Source organism: Ciconia boyciana, chromosome 15 (genome assembly GCF_034638445.1).
Source record: "Ciconia boyciana chromosome 15, ASM3463844v1, whole genome shotgun sequence".
NCBI lineage: Eukaryota > Metazoa > Chordata > Aves > Ciconiiformes > Ciconiidae > Ciconia > Ciconia boyciana.
The window spans coordinates 5,534,069-5,554,802 of record NC_132948.1 but is presented as its reverse complement, the minus strand read 5'-3'; the positions used below and the strand labels follow the sequence as shown (position 1 = coordinate 5,554,802).

Sequence of the window (20,734 nt, the reverse complement as noted above, 5' to 3'; positions counted from 1 at the left end):
GCTATAAAACAAAAATGCTGACTACGAAGGAGAAGAAAAAAGCCATCATCTGAAAGGAAGGAACTTTTTAAAAGTCTGGATAGCTAGTATATTGCGTAAGTATTTGCCCCGTACTCATCAGTGTAGCTTCTCCCTGTTCGTGACCAACGGCCTAAAAACATGTTCTTAGGAATTATTTTCCTTTCCCAAACATATTTCTAAAGGGCAATAATAAGCAGTGACTGATACTTACATGGTATTTTTCATCTGATGATCCTAATGTGCTTTAATGGCCAATTTTAAAGGTACGTATCAGTAACGTTTTGTTCTGTTCATGGCTGGCAGATCTTTAAACATTGCAGAACAGGAGATCAATGCAAAAATCAGCTGACAATACAAGAGGGAAATTAGGAGAGCAAGTCAGTTCATTCCCATATCGGCATACTCAGGATGTCAGCTAACAGATAAAGCATTTCTGGAGGATTCGTAGAAACAAACAGAAGGGCCTGAGTTTCTCTGGGAACTGTTCAAGTTCGTTTCTGCCTGGACTGCAAATTAAAGGGAAAAACAGCAGGTCTATTTTGTATCCAGCTCCTGAAGAAGGTCACATAAATGAACTTTTCTCTTCAAGCTTCTATTCTTAGTGTGAACTTTCACTGACTTCTCTATTGGTGCCTTGTTTGTTTGTAATTTAGTAAATTGTACTACATGTAGGAAATGGACTTCATGGCAATAAAACTGAAGCCCCTGAAAAGAATACTCACGAATGGTCGAGACCTGAAAAAACAGTACATTTCCTGTGCACCATATCAACCATCCTGCAACAACGCAGTGAGGTCCAGACTGCGTGAATAGGAAATGACAAGCCTAGAATTACTAATAACGATGAAAGGAGATCAGGCTATTCCATAGGGACTACGCGTATATAAAGGTATAACTCTAGCCAACACAATAAACCTTCAAAGCATGAAATGTTAATGTGGAGCAGGAAAGTAACCTAATAAAGGAAGATGCCTTCCATATCCCAGACAAAGCATATTAGAGAGCTTGGGTTTAAGTCTGAATGTTCCACCTCAGTCATTGCAATTATCTGTTAAGTATGATGCTTGAATCCAGATCCCAGCTCTGGTTTTGACTTCTTCAAACCTCTGTATTTAAACTTCTTCCTGGTTCTGCATTACCTGGACCAAGTAGTTATTTTGGGAAATAGCTGAACCTTTTGATATGAACCCAGGCGGTAATAGCTGGTTTAGAGGAAAATAAGTATTTTATTGAACAAAAGTTCTTTAAAATGAGGGGAAATTCCTACAAAACAGTTCTGAAGTGTGCGTGCTTTTCATCTCTATTGCCCTCAGTCAGGGTGGTCCAGAAAGTCAGAAACAGAAGTCAGGACCACACAGTGTAATCTGTACAGAAAGCAGTTCTTGTGTGCTTCTGTGTTGAAACCCTGTGTTGCACAGGTACCACCTCAGAGCTAAAACTGGGTTCTGGTAATACTGGTCCACACACTCTGTGCTGCAAGGCTGTTCCCGAGAGTTCCTGTAAAACCCCACAACAGCACCCTAGCATTACTCAGAAGCACCCTGGAGGCTGAATTTAAGAGCCAAATACCTAGAGTTCAGGCTAAAATTGGGAAAGACCCAAGAAAAGATTTAAACAAACAAACAAAATCTTTCCACTGTAACCCAAGATAGGAGCAAAGGCTGAACAGCATCACGTATCAGAGCTAGTAGGCAGGATTGTAGGCAGCGTTTCTGTCTTTCCTTCCTAAGTTAGCAGTATGTACATATACTCCCTCTGAAACACTCAGCTTCTTACAAACCCTGCCACTGTCATGTGAATCATGTTTCCAGACACTTTCTTCTGCTGTCATTCCTTGAAATGGGTCGCACAGAGTTCCCCAGAGCAGCTAAATAAATGAATAACTCATGTCCCTAATGCAATAACTGTCTCAGATCACCCGCAGGGTCATGCTGCTTGTTATTAACACCTATCAAGGGATTTAGGTGGACGTGGACCCAGACACATCCTGCAAGGCCACATTATATCAATGCTCTTACTAAGCTTGCTTTCTAGATGCTGCAACACCCTTTAAAATGACCTTCTACACTGTCCTTTTCCAGTGGCCACAAAATAAAGTACTGAATTGTACTGCAAAATAGATCACTGAAATAGATCTTTACATTACTTCACCTCAAATACAGATTCCCTTGCTTCATATGGAGATATAAAGCAATTATCTTGGAACATACCTCATTCAAAACATTTCAAGTGTAAGAGACAGGCAGTGAAGGGTAATTAGCATAATAAAAGTTGTAAGAGAGGAGACAGGTCTAAAATATAGGGGGAAGATAAAACACTGGCTTCATGCTACTTAATACATAGCTAAAAGAAGGAAGACGGTAAACTTGCTTTCTGTCCTGCTTTGGTTTATACATTGAGACAAATGAGCTTTAAGTGTGCTGTGATGAGGGAAAAGCAACATTCTCTGTTTTAAAGTCACTCTTTGTACTGTGACCTCTTGCTAATAACACTTAGCTTCGGTGGGATTTGGGGGGTTTGGGTTTTTTGGGGTTTTTTTGCCTTTACACTGGTTACAGACAGAGAGTTCTTTTCCTAATTCTACTTAAACCTTTACAAGTATTCTTACCAGTTTTAGAAATGGGTATGTCCGTAAACTTAAGCCAAAGCAAAGTTGAGGATTTTGATATGGATGGAAAATTCTGGTCTGCATTTAGATTCCCTGCCTTTCCCATGGACTCTGCAAAAGCCACAGGTACAATCACCTATAGAGCAGAAGAGCCAAATTATAAACCTCATATAGTTGGCTTTATGTCATCCGCTCTTGGCTTCCTGCTGTTCTGAAGCCTGGGTGAGGGGAAGTGGCTGAAAACTGAGGAAGTTTATTGTTGACAATACGTTTTGTCTGCTCTCAGGCATGCCTGGGACCAAAGAAGTCCCTAACCAGCCCCAGGTCTGGGGAGTGAAATGTAAGTTTTCAGTTACCTTCCCCGTCCTCCTCGCCTCCCTCCCTCCTCACCTCTCTCCCTCCCACAGGAAAAGCCCAGCTCAAAGTTTTCAGAGAGTTAAGGTACTTTTGGAAGGGTCCTTCTGTTGTTAGTGCTATTGTCTTTCTAGCTAGAAACATCCTCCTTGCTTGCTTTGACTAAATCACACCTGAAAATACATCTTTAAACCAGAAGAGATTCACAAATTGACCACTTTTGTCAATTAAAAACATTTTCCCTGGAATATGGCTATCTCCCTGGTGCCCAGGAAGTGCATTAAAGAAGTAATAAACACTCATAAAACACATTTAATGATCTAACATTTAAGAGCAGCATTCTTGTTCATTACTGTAACTTTCTGCTAAATTACCACCAACAAGATTGCTCATGGGCTCAAAAGGTCAGTGTTATTTTTGCTGTTGAAATCATGGAGTCTGGGAAACAACTGTGTGTAAATTGCTGATAAACTGGAACAAAGACAGGAGAGAAAAACACTGAACATATAAGAATGCAAGTAAACCAGCAGGAAAGGAGGGGAGGGGAAGAATCTCACGGACAGTTTATTAAAAGAACAAAAGAATAAAATCTGGCGCATTTGTTTTCCACGGGTTCAGGAAGCCCGGTCTTTAAGCACCTACTATAAATAGAGTGTTCTAATCCTTCATCAAAGCGGGTAGTAGTCTATACCAAAATGAATGAATTTTAGGTATAATCGGGGAAGAGGAAGATGTCCCTCCCCTCATAGCAGGAGAAAGATCTCTTGTTTCAATCCTTGCAGAAATTAGATATTTCAAAGCGTAAGAGCTGGAGAGATGAGGCAGAGTCTGGAACACGATGTTTCTATACCGCCAGATTCCTGGCAAGAATATTGTTAGAGAATGGAATTAACAGACATCTAATTTAGGATTGAATCATCTGGTTTTGAGAAAGATGGTTTTGAATGTATCATGTGGCTAACTTGAAAATCCTCAAGGATTTCCCCTCAGAGTGGAGGGTCTATCTGAATTCTATAAACTTTGAAAAAGCATTTGATAGGGTTGATAGGGATATGATACAGAAAGTAATGGGAACTTATTTGAAATTCTGAAAAGGACAATTTTCAGTCATTTAGCCCTCTATAAAGGATTTGAGTGTAAAGTAATCCCCAAAAGCTACCTCAGAACTATCCAAGTTAAAAACAAATGCAGAATACAGGAGCCTTACACTGCCCTTAAGAAAAAAAAAAGAAAAAAAAATCACTGAAAAATTATTTCCTGCAAAAAACTGTAAATTGCTTCAGGTGAGCTTATTAGATGGCCCAAACCCCATTATTTTATAGGTGAGACAGCTTTGGCTAGCAGCTTGGCCAGTAACAAATAGTATTAAATAGTATTAAACAGTGTAATAGTATTAAATAATTCAATACACCACTCTGGCTCTCAATTGTATGGGTTTGATGTTATTCAAAGCAACTCAACAAGGAGGTTGAAGAGGTTCGTTTCTTCAGCCTGCCCACTGAACTGAATGCCTAATGGGTAACTTTTAGGACAGGCACTGAATATTCTTCAGGCAGGTCAAAGCCTGCACACAGCAGTCAATAAAGGGCTACATTAATCTTTAGCTTCACACTTGGCAGCACAAAAGGAATAACAAGATCCACTAACAGTCAACATCTTGCATTTCTGGGAAGGCATTCAAGCTGTGAACCAAGAAATTCTAATAAGGCCTGTCCCTCAGAAAGGATGAGACCCTTCCTTCCACTAGGATTATTATGGAAAACCTCTTAGATCTCTACATACAGGCACTGTCCAAAAAGGACCTCCAGTGCAGATTGCATGGACTGGCCCAAAGACAGAACATATTAAAATGCTTCCCTGTTAATCTCTGACCAAAGCTATTCAACTCACGGCTCCCACAGACCAGAAGTAACTAGGGCTGCAGTGTGATTTGGGTGGCAGGGAAGGGAAGGAAAAAGGGAGAATCTGTGGGATCACGCTGCTGCAACAGGAGTGGGAGCACAGTTTTGTGCTACAGAAGTGGGAAAGGGGGCTTCAACCCTTCAGTTGAATTTGTCCAGTGAGTTGATGCATACCCCCAGACACTCAGGAACCCAGTCTCTCAAGATTTCAGGCATTCAGGGGTTTTATGTATGGGGACTTACATTGACACCCAGCCTGGAAACTTCTGCTTCAAAATAATTTGATCTGCTTTAGAAGTTATTTCTGAGTAACATACTCTTATTCCAAAGTGAGAATATCCATACAAGCTGCTAACCAGAAGTAATATTTCACTTGAACTGGAGACTCCACTGCAATCCAAATCAGTTGTCCACTGTAAACAAGCCCTTTTTTTCAGAGAAGTGGGAAGACGACAAAGCGTGACATCTTTTAAGGACAGCTCATGGAAGGGACATTGTGAAGCCTCAACAGCACAGTTGTGTAGTGAAGGCCAATATCTCTGCCTCACAGCAACATGTGAAATTGGGCAGACGGTTGCAGCTGCACTTGGCAAACAAACAGTAGTAACCTAAGCTTGACACTATAAATGATGGTTATTGAACTAGTGTCTTCATGACAAGGCTAGATGCTGGCAAAAGGGCATGAGGAAGACAAAACAGAAGTTTAATTAACTTAACAGGAAAGCAAAAATCTCCTAGATAAAAGGAAAAGAGCCATTTCTGAGCCAAGTATTTAAAGGGTTCTCAGACCTTCCCAGGCCAAAGAGTGTGTGTAATGCTGACTTCCTTCCAGCTCTGTCTGTGCCAGAAATAACTCGTCAATGGAGTATATCTCATTAGTGTACCTTTACCAAAAGCCATTCTTGCAAAAGAAAGTGATACTTGCTGCTGACATGCTGTTGGCAAATGAGGAAGAAGGAAGCTGCGTTTATGAAGAGTGTAACACGTTCCACTGTCCTGCTTGAGCACATGCAAATGCTTGCTGACTTGTAATGGCATGAGCTGAAGACTTAAAAGAGAGAGAGAGAGGGCAAGAGTGAATCCGCAGCGACCGAGGGGAGAAGGGGAGGATTGATTGGCCTCTTCAAGATCTTGGGTATCTTCGTCATCTTTCAAAGGCTCGTTAGCAGGTTACATCACTGACTGTCTTTCATGTCTTCTTGTTCCTAGCCACAGCAGAGTGAACCTGGAATCACCTATTACGGTTGTCACGCAACACACCGAATTCTGGCCAGTTGGGTTGTAAGCACAGAAGAGACTTGCATGTTGCCTGAAGACACAATACCTAACTCTTGACCTGAGAGAGGCACTGAAGGAATCACGTTACCTCTATGGTTATGCATTCATCCACCAACTGGCTGTGGTTTGCCTGATGTGCTCCAGTTCAGGATCTGAGCTTTAATTTAGAAAGAAAAGTACATTTCTATCTTTCACAGTTTTAAAGAAAATAATTCACACATGAATAGAATGGAGCAGCTGAAATAGCATCTGCTGAAGTCTGCAGAGAGCCTGAAATCAAAGCTCTGAGAAGAGTAATTACCTTCCACCCAGGTATCTCGCTGGGCTCCAAAACTCAAAGACTGGCTTTATGAAGGAAAAAAAAGACAGAAATAAAAAGTCCGTGTTAACCATTTAATTGCTGGACAGCAGTCTACGGAGACTGGAATTTAAACTAGTTGGACAGAGATGAAAAGACAAGAAACAGAAAGGCAGCAGAAAGAAGGAAGGGAGGAGATAGTGGAGGACCTACTGGTGGAGATAAGTTTCCTGCTGAGCAATAGTTACCGTACCAGTAATTTCTGAGGAAATTTCTGACAGTAACTGTAGGAGGGGGGTTTGTTTGGTTTTGGGGATTTTTCTGTTTACCAGCTAGACTCCATACTGGACCTTTGGTCCAACCTCACAGTTCTGTGGGTCTAGAGGAGAAGACAGTACTAAATTTATAGCCCCAACTATCATTAAGGATGGAATGTAGTCCTTTCCAGGAATGAGTGAGACACTCCTCCCACAGCCAAAGAGAGGGGCTTTTATCTTTTTTCTTTTACATACAAGGCACCCTCCTGCCCCCCCACTGCACAGCATGCATATAGCCATTTCCTGAAACATTTCAAATTTGTTTTCCTTAGGTTATTTGTGTCTACATCCACCAGCTGGTCTGTGTCAAAGCTGATATGTTCAACATATTATTCCATTATCCTATTAGGTTGAACATGTCCTTCCTCCCATGAGAGCTGTTAAAATATCAGTCTTACAGAAAAGAGACAGCTTTAGTCCCACTGTCACCTCCTTTCTCCTTCCAAGTAACACGGTATCCTCAGTGATCATATGGCATATAGCTAGCTTTTTAGTCCCTCTTGGTATTTTGTGTTCATACATGCAAGAAATGATACCTGGCCATTTAATACCCAGCTCTCTCACTGAACAAGCCACACACATGTATCAAGTGGCTGGGAAAAAAGCTCTGAAGGCTTGAAAGAGACAGTGCCTGATGCTTTCTTTTTTCAAATGACAACAGTGCCTGAATCTTTCTTTTCTCAAACGACAATTTCCTATATTGTATTATAGAACTCTATAATTTGAAATGATCACTTCTCCTCCATCAAGCTATCAGTCATATTTCCAAAACTGCTCTCTTGATCTTAAAAAGTCTTGGAAAACATCTCCAATTCAGGTCAACGACATTTAAACTGAGGAAATGGTCACCTTTGGTTTTCCTCTGCAGGCTCCTCATGCCCCTGGGAATGGGAGAGCAGAAATTCCTGGCTGGTTTCCATGACCCCAAGGACTGAACATTCCTTGCTTGTGGATCCTTCCCAACCCCTGCAGCAACTACAACTAAGCTTGGGTCAGCAAAGATTATTCAAAAGATGCCATTTAAAGTTGGTAGGGATAGAAGGCACTGGGAGACGAGAGACAAGGAGAGAGAGAAAGCACCACTGATGGGGATGGAGGCAGCCAACACACAAACAAATGAGCCTGCGTCAAAGATATGTAGGACCTCCTGGGGGAATACTTAACAAAATCACTGGCAACAATATGAGCACTAGCTCTTGCTTCTCTCCAAGAAGCAACTCTGGGTGAGAAAGACCCTGAGCAAAGGACCCTTCTCCTTTTTACACCGCAGAAAGAAATGTTTTTGGAAACAATACATAGCCCCCTTCATTTGCATGCCTGGAGATATCCACTTACCTCACGCCCTACATTTCACAGGATCTCATAAATAACTGGTGGGGGAACAAACATCCCCAAAGTTACATGAACTGGAGGGAAACATAACACATGCTCCCTGGACGGATCATCTGCAAGACATGGTCCACCCACAGGCGTAAGAAAGAGGAGAGCAGGGAATGAGTGAGTGTGGCAGGGGTGTGTGATGGATAACTAGGGCATGCAGGGATAAAGAGCTGGGATAGCACATTGTCCCATAAACCGCTAGCCCAGAGCCTCCTTACCAAATCAGACCTCTAACTGATCAGATAGGTTATTCACAGCGCTTGGTGACAGTAAAGGAGCGTTTTTTTTTCCCCTTTATCAGTGGTAGCAGAAAAAAAGGCACTACTTGGCAAAAGGCAATGCTACAGCACATCTTCCCCCACCACACACTCTACTTGATTCGGTCTCCAGAGCAAAAGGGAGCCTGCAAACACTTCATATCCATGTTGTACTACCTGCTTACTCACCTTTTACATCTTTTGTTCCACAATAGGAAGCAGTCACAAGCATGTCACTCACAAACATGTTGATGCTCAGTTCAGTTCCTCCTGGTCCGGCATAATGACAACCACCAACATCAGCTCAGTTCCAGGAACTGACTAAAATAAAATAGTTTTTAAAAGCCTCCACCAAGCCAGGCTGTGCCCTGGGAAGTCCCTCTAGCACAGCCTTCTCCTCCTGTGTTCATCAGAAAAATCATCCTACCCATCCATCTTCCCCTCCTCACCCTGACTCAGCAGAGCATTATCAGGCACTTCAAGCAGAGTTGAAGATGTGTGAGTAGGGTCCATATGGCTCCTTCAAGAGGCACCAAAATTCATAATTGTCCCGGGAAGACAGTGTTCATCTCTATTACTGCTGCATCCCCTCCAGCAATAGTTCTTTTATTATCCTGTAACACAAAGGCTATATGTTTCCCCAGAGAGGTGGGCAGTGGTAGGTGAAAATTAACAGACATGCACCTAAAACATAGGAAGTCAATGAATAAACTGATATTAGGGCAGAATGGTAGGGGTTAATATCAGTAGTTCCCATTGAGAGTGGCTGGTGGATCACCATTTACAGATGATGGCAGAGGGGCTTTTAAAGATGTTTATGCTGAGAAGCAGTCACTGTGAGCAGCGGTTCCCAACAGAGGAGAGCAGCAGTGGTACTGTTACTGTGGGATGGGACAGCTGGGGGATGCCAGAGTGTCTCTTACGTGTGCGGTGACTCAGACCATACCCAGCCTCTTTTCTAATACACAGGGGTACCATTTTTCATTTCCTTCCTCATTGGATTGCTTTTGTCACCATAAATCCAGATGTTCAGGCTTTGGGAGGGAAGAAGTAATTATACCAAAGGGCTGCTCAGCACTGCAAAACAACATCAAGTTAGGCTGCGGTCCTGAGGAATTGCATTCACTTGGACCTTGCATTCAGTGTGCACAAATATGATACACTAACTATCACAGCGCTCAGTATCGGGGCCAGTTCTGTTTAATATCTTTATCAATGATCTGGACGAGGGGATCAAGTGCACCCTCAGTAAGGTCGCAGATGACACCAAGTTGTGCGGGAGCGTTGATCTGATTGAGGGGAGGAAGGCTCTGCAGAGGGACCTGGACAGGCTGGATCGATGGGCCGAGGCCAACTGTATGAGGTTCAACAAGGCTCAGTGCCAGGTCCTGCACTTGGGCCACAGCAACCCCATGCAACGCTATAGGCTTGGGGAAGAGTGGCTGGAAAGCTGCCTGGCGGAAAAGGACCTGGAAGTTTTGGTTGACAGCCGGCTGAACATGAGCCAGCAGTGTGCCCAGGTGGACAAGAAAGCCAATGGCATCCTGGCTTGTATCAAAAATAGTGTGGCCAGCAGGACTAGGGCAGTGATCGTGCCCCTGTACTCGGCACTGGTGAGGCCGCACCTCGAATGCTGTGTTCAGTGTTGGGCCCCTCACTACAAGAGAGACATGGAGGGGCTGGAGCGTGTCCAGAGAAGGGCAACGGAGCTGGGGAAGGGTCTGGAGCACAAGGCTGATGGGGAGCGGCTGAGGGAACTGGGGTTGTTTAGCCTGGAGAAAAGGAGGCTGAGGGGAGACCTTGTCGCGCTCTACAACTGCCTGAAAGGAGGTTGTAGAGAGGTGGGGGTCGGTCTCTTCTCCCAGGTTGAAATGGCCTCCAAGAGGAAATGGCATAAGTTATGCCAGGGGAGGTTTAGATTGGATATTAGGAAAAATTTATTCACCAAAAGGGTTGTCAAGCACTGGAACAGGCTGCCCAGGGAAGTGGTGGAGTCACCATCCCTGGGGGTATTTAAAAGCTGTGTAGATGTGGTGCTTAGGGACATGGTTTAGTGGTGGACTTGGCAGTGCTGGGTTAACGGTTGGACTTGATGATCTTAAAGGTCTTTTCCAACCTAAACGACTCTATGATTCTATTCTATGATTCTACATCTGATGGGTCCATGCTTCTCTGTTCACATTATGTGCTTAATTTCGTGTTAACTATTACAGATCTTCAAAGCTTCCTTCTAATATAGTGTAATTTTCCACCATAAGCAAGCCCTCTTTAGAAACCACTACCAAACTACCTGGGAAGTTTTGTGTACACAAAGCTGTAGTTTTCAGTGTGGAAGTTCTCCCCAAGGCTAGAAGCAAAATCTTAGTGGAAGGATTCCTCACTTCTTACAGGTACAAAGAACCATTCTCTAGTCATGTTGAATCACAAGATCTTGATTTACCAGTCCTAGAAGAAGGCTTACTTACAACACAGTGATTTAGCAGAATGATGGAATAAAAAGGTGAGAGGAGCAGCAGCATAAAAATACTCTCCGACTGACCACAGTTTCAAAATGTTAGCGCCCAGACCCTGGAGCCACAGATTATTGGACAGAGGCTGGGAGCAGCAATAAGAGTTGCCTGCAAATGGTATTCATAATGATTGTGCAATTTAACCCAGCTATCATGAAGATGGATGGATGTAGCATGCACATGTATTGCTGCCTGCACCAAACAATGTCTAAAATTGGGCAGAGGGAAAGGTGACGGTGCAATTTGCAAATAATTAGTATGCCTGTGGCCTTTCTTCCCCTTTCCATCTCCTTATGCATTAAACAAAATATTCATGTCCCAGGTAATAACCCTTCCCAGTTTAGACCTCCGCATCCCATTCTTTCCTCCTGCCTCTGATTTGCCAGGGATTCAGCTTCCCTCACCCATGTATGCTTGACCTATAAGTATGTTCTCACTTACTTTCATACACTCAAACAAAACTTCTAAAATGACTACCATTTTGTCTCTCAGCTGCCTGCTTAAAATTCACAGCTTCCATATGGTCTGGATGAACTCAGACACACGATCAAATTGGTGCTTGTTGTTTCTGTTACTGCTTTCTCTTATTTCTATGTCTAACTTTTTTACACTGTATTCTTTTTTAGCTTGTTCAATGTGTACAGCTGCTAGCAAAGCAAGGGCCAAACTTAACAGCAAAAGAAATATTTAAGAAGCAGAGAGCTCAATTTAACCCACAGAAAATGTCTCTTTGATGGTTCAGCATCAGCCAGACACAGGAAGCACCGAGGTGGCTATTCCTGGGCCTTTACAGGGAACAGGAACACAGTGTTTTCCATTCATGCTATGGACTGTTCTGCCACATCACCTCGCTGCCTGATCCTTGACAAACAACAGAGGGAAGCATTGAAAACCATCTAATGCCCGGCCTCTTAGGATGACTTACCTTGTTTAACAATGAGCCCTTTGGGTTTATTGAGCCTCCGCGTCTTGTGCATGCTGGGACACGTTAGCAGTTTAACTGAGGTGAAGAAAAATAGCACTTTTATGAGTTGCCAGGCCAGTGAACAGTCAGAGCGAGAAAGTCTTGTTGCTCCTGACCAGAGTTGCTCACCCTTCAGGGGCACCTAACTGAAATACCATAACAAAGGATCGATTATGTTACAGCTGAGAAACACAGGAATGTCTTCCTGAGCACAATTCCAAAATGTGGTCTGCATAGAGAGAGAGAGCGGCGGGGGGACACACACGGGACGACACACGACAGAAAGCAAGCAAGCAAGCAAAGGGGAAGACCCTCCAAAAGAAAAAGGAGGCCTCATAAACATGAGGTGAGAGGCCATACTGAGCTGTCCAAGGCAAAGAGAAGAGTTGCCACCCAGCTTGCTGCAAGCACTCTGGCAAGGCACTGTCCAGTTCAGCTAGTCACGTTTTCAGGCTACACCGGAACAAATAAGGACCTGGGCTAATAGGCTTAATAAGCCCAGCATTCAGACTAATTTAGAGGCACTTTTGCTCTTAAAAATCCTTTGTGGTTGCCCCATTCCCACCTGACTTCTTAGCACCTCCCTAAGGGCCTTAGTCTTGATGCTGAGTCTAGTAGTGTCATCTTGGGGAGCAGTGTCCTGGTGAAGACAACTGAGTCTCCATCACTGTCTTGTTTAAGAGTGGGGAAACCTGCCTGAAGTAAATGACTGGAGAAGTCAACAGAACAAGCTGCTTTACAGACCTGAGCTTTCTACCCAAAACTGAGCAGGATTTTATTTCCTCTGGGCTCCCGCAGGATGACACAGCGCAGGCGTTACCTAATCGGGGCAGACCTCTTGCATGAGTGTCCCCCAGTCTAGTTCATCCTCTGCTGAATACCAACACTGCATTGTCCATCCCTTCTCAATGGTATATTACACTGGGTCCAAACCTGAATTCACGTTCACACACAGGCTGTGACCACGGTGCCACAGAAGCCAGCAGAGCTACTCACAGGGTAGCACTGCGCCTTGCACATTAACAGCAATCGTTGTATTTGATATGGGCCCTTTACAGAGTCATCTATGGGCTGAACAGCTTCCAATGTCATCTCCACCCTGGCAAAACATTTAATCTAAGTGGGGACTGAATTAGTTGGGAACCTGAAAGCCCACAGACAGCAAAGGGAGCTCTCCGTGCTCTCTGTCCTCCAGCTCAAGCATCCTGTCAGAGTTTAACAACCAAAAATAAAAGTAAAAATGACCCTCGTGGTCATCAGAAAAAAGAGAGGTACAACTATACACACACTGCACTTGCAGTACAAATGCTGCTGAATTATTACACCAAGTTAGGTGCCCAAATCTGGGGCTTAAGAAGGGCTGTGTTTTGGAGGTTGTTTCCCCTGCTGTACAGCCTGGCCGTTAACAGCCTGCACCAAGGGCATCAGGCACAAAACACAGCGATCAAAACACGCGTTTAGTCCAGATCCTGGTTTCTATCTAGAGTTTCACTGGGGATGCGGAGATGGAAGTGAGGTCTGAACTGGACTGCTGGAGCCACCAGTTTTGGTCCCACCTTTCCTGCTGTGCTGCTGGAAATCGCCATGAAGGCTCCTTCCCACCTCTGCACCATGACAGCCTCCAACTCTTGAATGTGGGTGTGACACTGAGCTCCCCTGTGAAGCACAGAGACCTCTCGTGACAGTCACTAGAGACGAGACGGCCATTTTGTCAGCTGAATCCCATTAAGTTAGTGGCTGAAACATTTCTGTAAATACCAAACGTCAAGGAGCTAAAGAAACAGTCGGGGTGAAATGTCAAGTTTACGCTATTGAAATGCAAGGCAGATGCTTCCTAGTCTGTCTACTGGCACATCCCCGGTGGTTTGGTGTCTGCAGTTCTGACAACCCAGGGTTTCTGGATCTGTGAGGAAAACTCCAAGTCCCCAGGCTCCAGAAGTTACCTTTTCCCCACCATGTGCTTCCCAAGTTAGAGCCACAGCAGTTGCCTCTACTCGGCAAATCCAACTTGCTCAGAAAAAAAACAAGCCCTTTAGACAGCCCTTTTCTGCTTCCCCAGCAAGCAGAAGGAAATGCTGTAAATAAGTGGAAAGGCTCGGTGCTACCGCTATTTCCTGACTCCCAGCACCAAATGAGAGCACAGGGGTCCGTGATCAAGAATATTCCCGAAGAGAAACTATCACAGAAGGAGTGAGGCTGGAGGCCTTCCCTCCACTTGAACAACAGTGCTGTCTGCTTCCTTGGCTAAAGCAACCTGCATATGTATAGGAAAAGTGCACGTACTGAAGATTTAAGTTGTGGTAGCACTTGGAAATCTAGGACGAAGCCATCTCCTGAGCACTCAGACAGTCAGGGTGACTTTTGGGATCAAGGATCTATTGAGACTGGATGTGCCGATGGGATGGACACAGCTGTGCCAGTGAGCTGCTGGAAGGGAGCACGGAGAGGGCAGCTGGTGGGAGTCCTGGGACACGCGGGAAAATAGCACCGTGCGGATGCTGGGGCTGCCACGGCATGGGGAACCTGTCGGCAAGGACCAACAAGTGCTTTAAAGCTGGTGGCTGAGCAGGCCCTTTAGGATGTGATTCTTAGGTGAAAGGTAAGAAAGAAGAGGGCAGGAAGGCAAAGGTTACAAAGCTTTTACTTCTCTGAGGATGAAAATAAAAATCCCGAAAGAGTAGGCATGGACTGGAAAGCAGATCTGCCAAGGCAGCGAATGTAGGCAGAGTGCTGGGAGAGTCCAGGCCCAGGACTGCAGGTACCACTGCTGTGATTGCAGCCCGAGCCTTAGGAGCAAGAAGCCCAGGCTCTTCCCGCACCACTCGCCCTGGGCCCCTCTACCGTATCAGTGCCATAACAGCAGTATCTCAGGTTCATGGCGTAAGTGCCTACAAACTGTAAAGACTTTCTGTGTCAAAGACTCCTCTGGTACAAAGAAAAAGGCAGCGTCTGAGTCAAAAAGCGAGACTACCTCAGCGGCACTTGAGAAGTGCAAAGCACGAAGAGGAGAGCAGAATCAACCAAAAGAGCAGTCATCTCCACAGCCGTCATCTGCGGCCTCTTGGAAATTTCTCATCAAAAGGGCCCTGCCTGCCTGCACACCGCCTCTTCACCCAGCGTCTCAGTCTCTGACCTGCTTTCTCCCAGTGGTGCTATTCTTTGCTCCCGCTTTCCTTCTTGCTCCTGTGTGGCTCCCTCAAAGCAATAGCAGGGAATCAGCTAGTACATCCTGGGATGCCGGGGCAGAGAGATATGGCCAGCCTCAGTGCCTCTCCCTCACACAGCACAGCATGCAGCTTTTCAGGAAGCAGAAGAACATAGGGCAGAAGGGAAGAAAACAGCAAAGAAACAAAAAGCAAAAATGAAAAAGCAGCAGAACAGATGCACAAGACTAAATGGAAAAAATAGCCCAAAAAAGTGAGGAAGAGAGGAACAGTGCAGCCACCTTCAACACACAGCAGAGGCAGAAGCTGGGGAGACAGGGAGTGTAGCAGACACAACAAACTCAGGATTTATGGGAACAAAAGGGTTTTCTTCTATGCCTCCCAGTATTATCTCTGCCAGCAGTCCTGCCCCGTTCCCCCCACCCACCCATGCAAATTCACCTGCAGTTACCTCAGGAACATTCATTACAGGAAGATGCCCTGAGTGTATCAAATTAGTGCCTTACAAAAGCCCATTCAGGAAACGTCTATGTGATCCTTATTCAGTTAGCAGGAGGGGATGGAGTGGGGATGCCAACTGAGAAGGGGGTTTTATGCAAACACATCTCTCAGGACTGATGGGCCGGCAGTGCTCCGCAGGCACAGTGCAGGGGACCGCATCCTGCCCGCTCTGTTCAGAGTACTGATGCAGCCTCGCAAGTGGTTTTGTGCACCAAAACCATCGTATTTTAGAGTTGAAAAATTTCTAGGCCTAGATAGAAAGTGCTGGGATGAACAACTGGGCCAGGAGGTATCCACAGGGGATATCCCATTTTCATCTACATGAGAGACCAAGGACAATGAGCCTCAGGTGCCTTTGGGGGGTGTTTTAACCTCAGAGCTTTAGTATGAACTTACGGCATTGGAACAAGCAGCCAAGTCACTTGGAGCAACAACAAAGGTCATAGCACTCCAAACCGTTCCCCCTGTAGCTGGGGTTGGGAAAAGGTGAGATTTCCTTTTGCATTTGCAATACACAGAGGTCTCGAATGCCACAAAATCCACCAATCAACTAGTTGAAACTGTGCCCACGACATGCACGTCTTCAGCAGATTTCCTTAGGTGCTGAACAGAGATCTTGTCCAGAGGACACAGCCACAGACTAATACCTCTGCTTCTCGAGGCAAGGTGCAGCAGAGTTTAGGAACACGGGTGTCTCACAGAAATGCCCCATTCTCCTGCTTGTGTTGCCCCAGGGAAATGGGATGTAACATGCTGCCAACAGCTGCGAGCAAACAAGATTGTCCACACGGCAGCTGTAAGGCGAATGGGACTGAAGAGAGATAAATTCCTGTCTCTGACAATAGCTAATGGGCTCCAGGCAGACTGGCAGCTGCAAAGCACCCAGTTCTCTGCTCTGGTTCAGCTGACCAGGCACCTCTGGGACTGTACTTTGAGCTGGTGAAGAAAAGAGGCAGAACAAGTCTGCTTCGATCTATTTTTATACTGCAGATCCATCTGCTCCTCTCCACAGCTGGCAAGGCCTGGAGCTCAGCTTAGATCCTCCCAACAAAAGCCTCTTTATGAGGCATGGGAATCCCCCATCCCTATCAACACCATTTGGATTGGATTGCCCAGGCAGAGGCTATTTTGGGCACCACAGGTGGCTTCTCCATCTTGCTGAGCCCAGAGATGGAGCTAGCAGATGAGATGCCTCACCACAATAGTGCCCAGCCATACCATCAGGAATAAACTCTGAGCAATGTGGAGGCTCTGATAAGCCCACAGGATCTGGGGGGACAGGACACAAAGCAGAGGCCAAGAGGAACGGGTTTCACAGGTGAGGCAGAGCAGAGTTGCCACCAACACAGAGACCCTCAGAACTGCTGTTGAGACAGAAAGACAAGATAACATCCAGGTGGAGCAGAGATAATCAGAGTCTCTGCCCTGAGCAAAGCACTATCTCACCCCACATCTGGACTTGAGATCTTCATTCCACAGACCCTGTACCCTGGAGAGCAACTGCTACTCTGTCCGGCCAAAGCAGAAACCTCCTTTTTTCTCCTTTCCTCTCTGTCCAAGCAGTAACCACTCCCGTCATGTTAAGGCTTGACATCCGCTTGCTCCTGTTAGAGAGAGCTCCAAGCCCTGTGCTTCCCCCCCGACACACACAGCAGAAAGCTCTCCCAGCCTCTCCTTTCTCTGTTATCTTATTGCATGGGTGCTATTTCCTGTGTTTATTTTTCTTGTCTGGCTAGCTGGCCTGGAGGGTCTCACCTGCTGGAAAACTGCCATTACTTCTCCATCTGCAACACTGACCAAGGATTAGCAAAAAAACAGCCTTAGGTCACTTCTAGTTTCCTTAGGATGCCTGACTACCAGCAGAGGCCAAAGGCCACAGATGCTGGAGAGAGCAGGTTCCTGCGCGTCTTACCTGGAAGCTGACATCAGCAGATGCATCTTTTTAGGAAGCAGAACAGGGACATGCGTTTTACAGCACAGGGATTCATCCGGCGTAGAGAGAACACAGCCACCTGGAAAACACCACATTCATGGCTACGTGCACGAGGACCTCCCTCAGAGAGAGCGAACGTGTCTGTGCAGCAGACAGAGCGCAGTCTCTTCCAAGACCTGATTGACACGCAGGCTTCAGCGTTCGGTGTCATCCACATGTCACTGACATCCTGACCCCAGGATGCAGCCTCATGCTTTTGATGGGAAGAAAGCATTAAACTCTCCCTGGGAGGACTGTATGTCCCACACAGTGCTTCCAGATCAAATGCTGATCCAAAGATCCTCCTGCGAAGGAATCAGAGACTGCTGTTAGCACGCAGAGAGCACATCCCTCCCTCCAGCCACACAGTGAAAATCTACAGGAAGATTGTTGCTACAGTTCTTTTGAAAGCCCAGGTAGTGCTGAGCCACAGAAAGGGACAGACAGCCCCTGCACCTCGGATAAACTTCTTGTGGTTCCCAGGTCTGGCATAGGGAAGGAAAGGAGGGATCATCTGCAAATGCAGATCTTAGGATGGGAGGGAACTTGCATGGGAAGCAAGTGCTCAGAGAAAGCAAGCTATAAAGGTTTCTGATTAAAAGCCTTGATTCCCAAGTGTTGGCTCAGTCCATAAGGAATAGGGGATCTTGGATCTAATTTAGTTGCAGATGAATGTTACATGGGTTAGTTCTGCAGACTGGAAGGCCTCAGTGCAAGTTAGGGATATTACTGTATATTTCCTCTGGAAGGAAATCAAAATGCTATTTCTCATGAATTCAGAAAGGACGCAGCTGTAGAACAAGCAGCTGACTCTCCGCTTTAGTTGTGGCATTGAGTTACCAATGGTGGGAGAAAAGACTATTTCTGTTTTTCTAATGCAACCTTTAGCATTTTGATCCTTCTGGAATTAGAGGATGATCTTGAGGAGAGTTTGAGATTTTTTGTCTCCACCCTATTCTGTTAGTGCTTTTGGCATGAATATAAAGAAAGGCAGGAAACACTTGGAATACTGGACCGCTCCCAAATGGCAGGCACCTCAGAAGCGAAGGAACCAGTTGTCCTTTAAGGTGCTGAGTGCTCATGTAGCCCAGCACCCCGGTGCCAGCGCTGGGTGCTCTCCTCTTGAGGCTCTGCCTTTGAATCACCCATAATCTTTGTGAATTAACTGCAGCTCTCCCCTGTAGCCTCTCTGGGACTGGGAATGCAAACATTAGCCCTCTTCTCCCCGGTGTCTTTTGGCTCTGCAGAATAACTTCACAATCTGATGTGTTACCATCACAGAACAGCTTCAATTTAGCAGCACATGATTCCCAATTGTCTGCAAAGGGGCCCTGTATATCACAGCCCCTGCCACCAGGTCTAGCTCAGAAAACCCGACTGCGATTGCTCACAACCATGGTTAACAGGAGATGGTATGGCAGGGGTTCACCCGGCAGCAGGCAAGTCTCAGAGCTACCATTCCTGTCACCTGCAAAATTGGACACATCCTCTGCATGATGGAATTGTTTAATATCACAGGATCCAGCATGCATGGCAGGGCTGCTCAAAAGACATGAATACAGGAAATAATACCGTTCAATGCCAACTTAAATGCTTGACAGGTTATACAGTAATGTGAAAGGATGGGAGTCCTCCTTCCCCCAGGATTCACACCACTGCAAGCCGCATTCTTACTTTGCAAGACATTTCTCTTTATGGCCCAGCGGTAAAAGGTTGTATCGGCATGGATTCAAAATGACCTTCATCCAGCCTGGATCAGCATGGTCAGAGATGCCAGGTCCAGTGCACCTGCCCTGCGGAAGGCTTCAGCATCTGCCACTGTTCAGCCCTTCAGCACACCTCCAAAATAGGAACTTAGCAAACAAAGCTAACAGAGTGCATTGCTAAGCAGAACATTCTGCCGAGTCCCAACACCGGGACTGCATGTTATAGGGCACTTGCCAATTCCTGAGTCAACTTTATTTATTATACACTAGAAAGGTCATGACGAATCTCAAAAGATAAAATCTGTGTCTGTCAAGCTGCCTTCCTTATTTTCATTGGCCCAGACCCTCACGTTCCACACCAACAATAACAGGACATGGGTTCAAGAGGCACCATGAGTGCAGCTTACCCTGAGATGGCCCAGGCTTGTTTTGCATTCTTTGTAGAACTGATCCAGGCTGCTCAATTCTCTCTTTATCTGGACTTTTTTTTCCTGGATGCAATCACCACACTGCACAAGAGCCTTACATCCCTGGGAACCCCAAAGCACAGGCACAAGGTTTCACAGCCCAGATGATGCCAAATGCCCAAATGATGCAGCTGCAAGTTCTCCAGCAACATAAAGTATCCAACTGAGATATGCTTAACTCCTATTTAGAAGTAATATCCTGGACTAATACCAGCCCAAAAGACATCCCCATGACCTCATCAACAGCTGAGGCAGCAAGATACCCCGTGCACATGGATTTTCTTCACTGACATTATGAGCTGTTACCTAATCTCCTTGCCCTAGGTAAGGCAAAAAATCAGAGCTGCCTAGGGCTCTGGGTAAATCCTTGGCAAACAAAGCCTAAGCAATTGCAGCTCCAGTGCCGCCAGTGTCCAAGCTAGCAGGTTTAAAGACTGCCCTGGGCTCTGTAGAAGTTGCAGTCACCTCTCTGGATTGCAGCTGGACACTCCCAAAAACCACAGTCCCAGGTTTGGAGTTCAGTGCAACAGGCTCAGACCACACACTATGGATCTGCACTCCGAATAACCTCATCTTTACACAGTTTATTCTGAACCTGCAGATTCAAAGCTCTTTTCCCAGTCCTTGCCTTTCACTCGCTGAAAAAACACCATACTACTCTCAGACTCAAATTTGGCTTAGATCATTTTCTTTGACGCATTGCAAGGACTCCAATTCTCGAAATTAATTTCTGATTTTCTGAGATCTGGGTAGTACTTTCCTGTCACTCTGCAGGATCTCAGCAGTGACTACTGCAGTCACACAGCAGAGAAATGATACTGCTTGTAAGAGTGGCACATCTTACAGCCAAAAACCCCCCAACAGTCCCATTCTCTGGGGCATTTCTGAGCAAACACCTCCAATATTCAGAAGTGCCCCCCTTTCTTCTCAGAACAGCATTGAAGAGGAGATTGGGAAGTCAGGGAGGAATACTGCTCCACTTACTATTCAGCGAGACTCCAACCTGCAATGAGTCACATCATCTAACTTGAGGTGC

General features: G+C 45.6%; 1 long non-coding RNA gene across 1 annotated transcript; it reads right to left on the bottom strand.

The window, feature by feature from the left end:
* Positions 1-8,924: 8,924 nt before the first annotated feature.
* LOC140659741 (uncharacterized) lies at positions 8,925-17,573 on the bottom strand. Its single transcript, XR_012045207.1, has 3 exons — positions 17,466-17,573; positions 11,850-11,924; positions 8,925-9,028 (listed from the first exon to the last, which is right to left on the bottom strand). It is a non-coding gene; the product is annotated as an uncharacterized lncRNA (long non-coding RNA).
* Between the last annotated feature and the right edge of the window lie 3,161 nt (positions 17,574-20,734).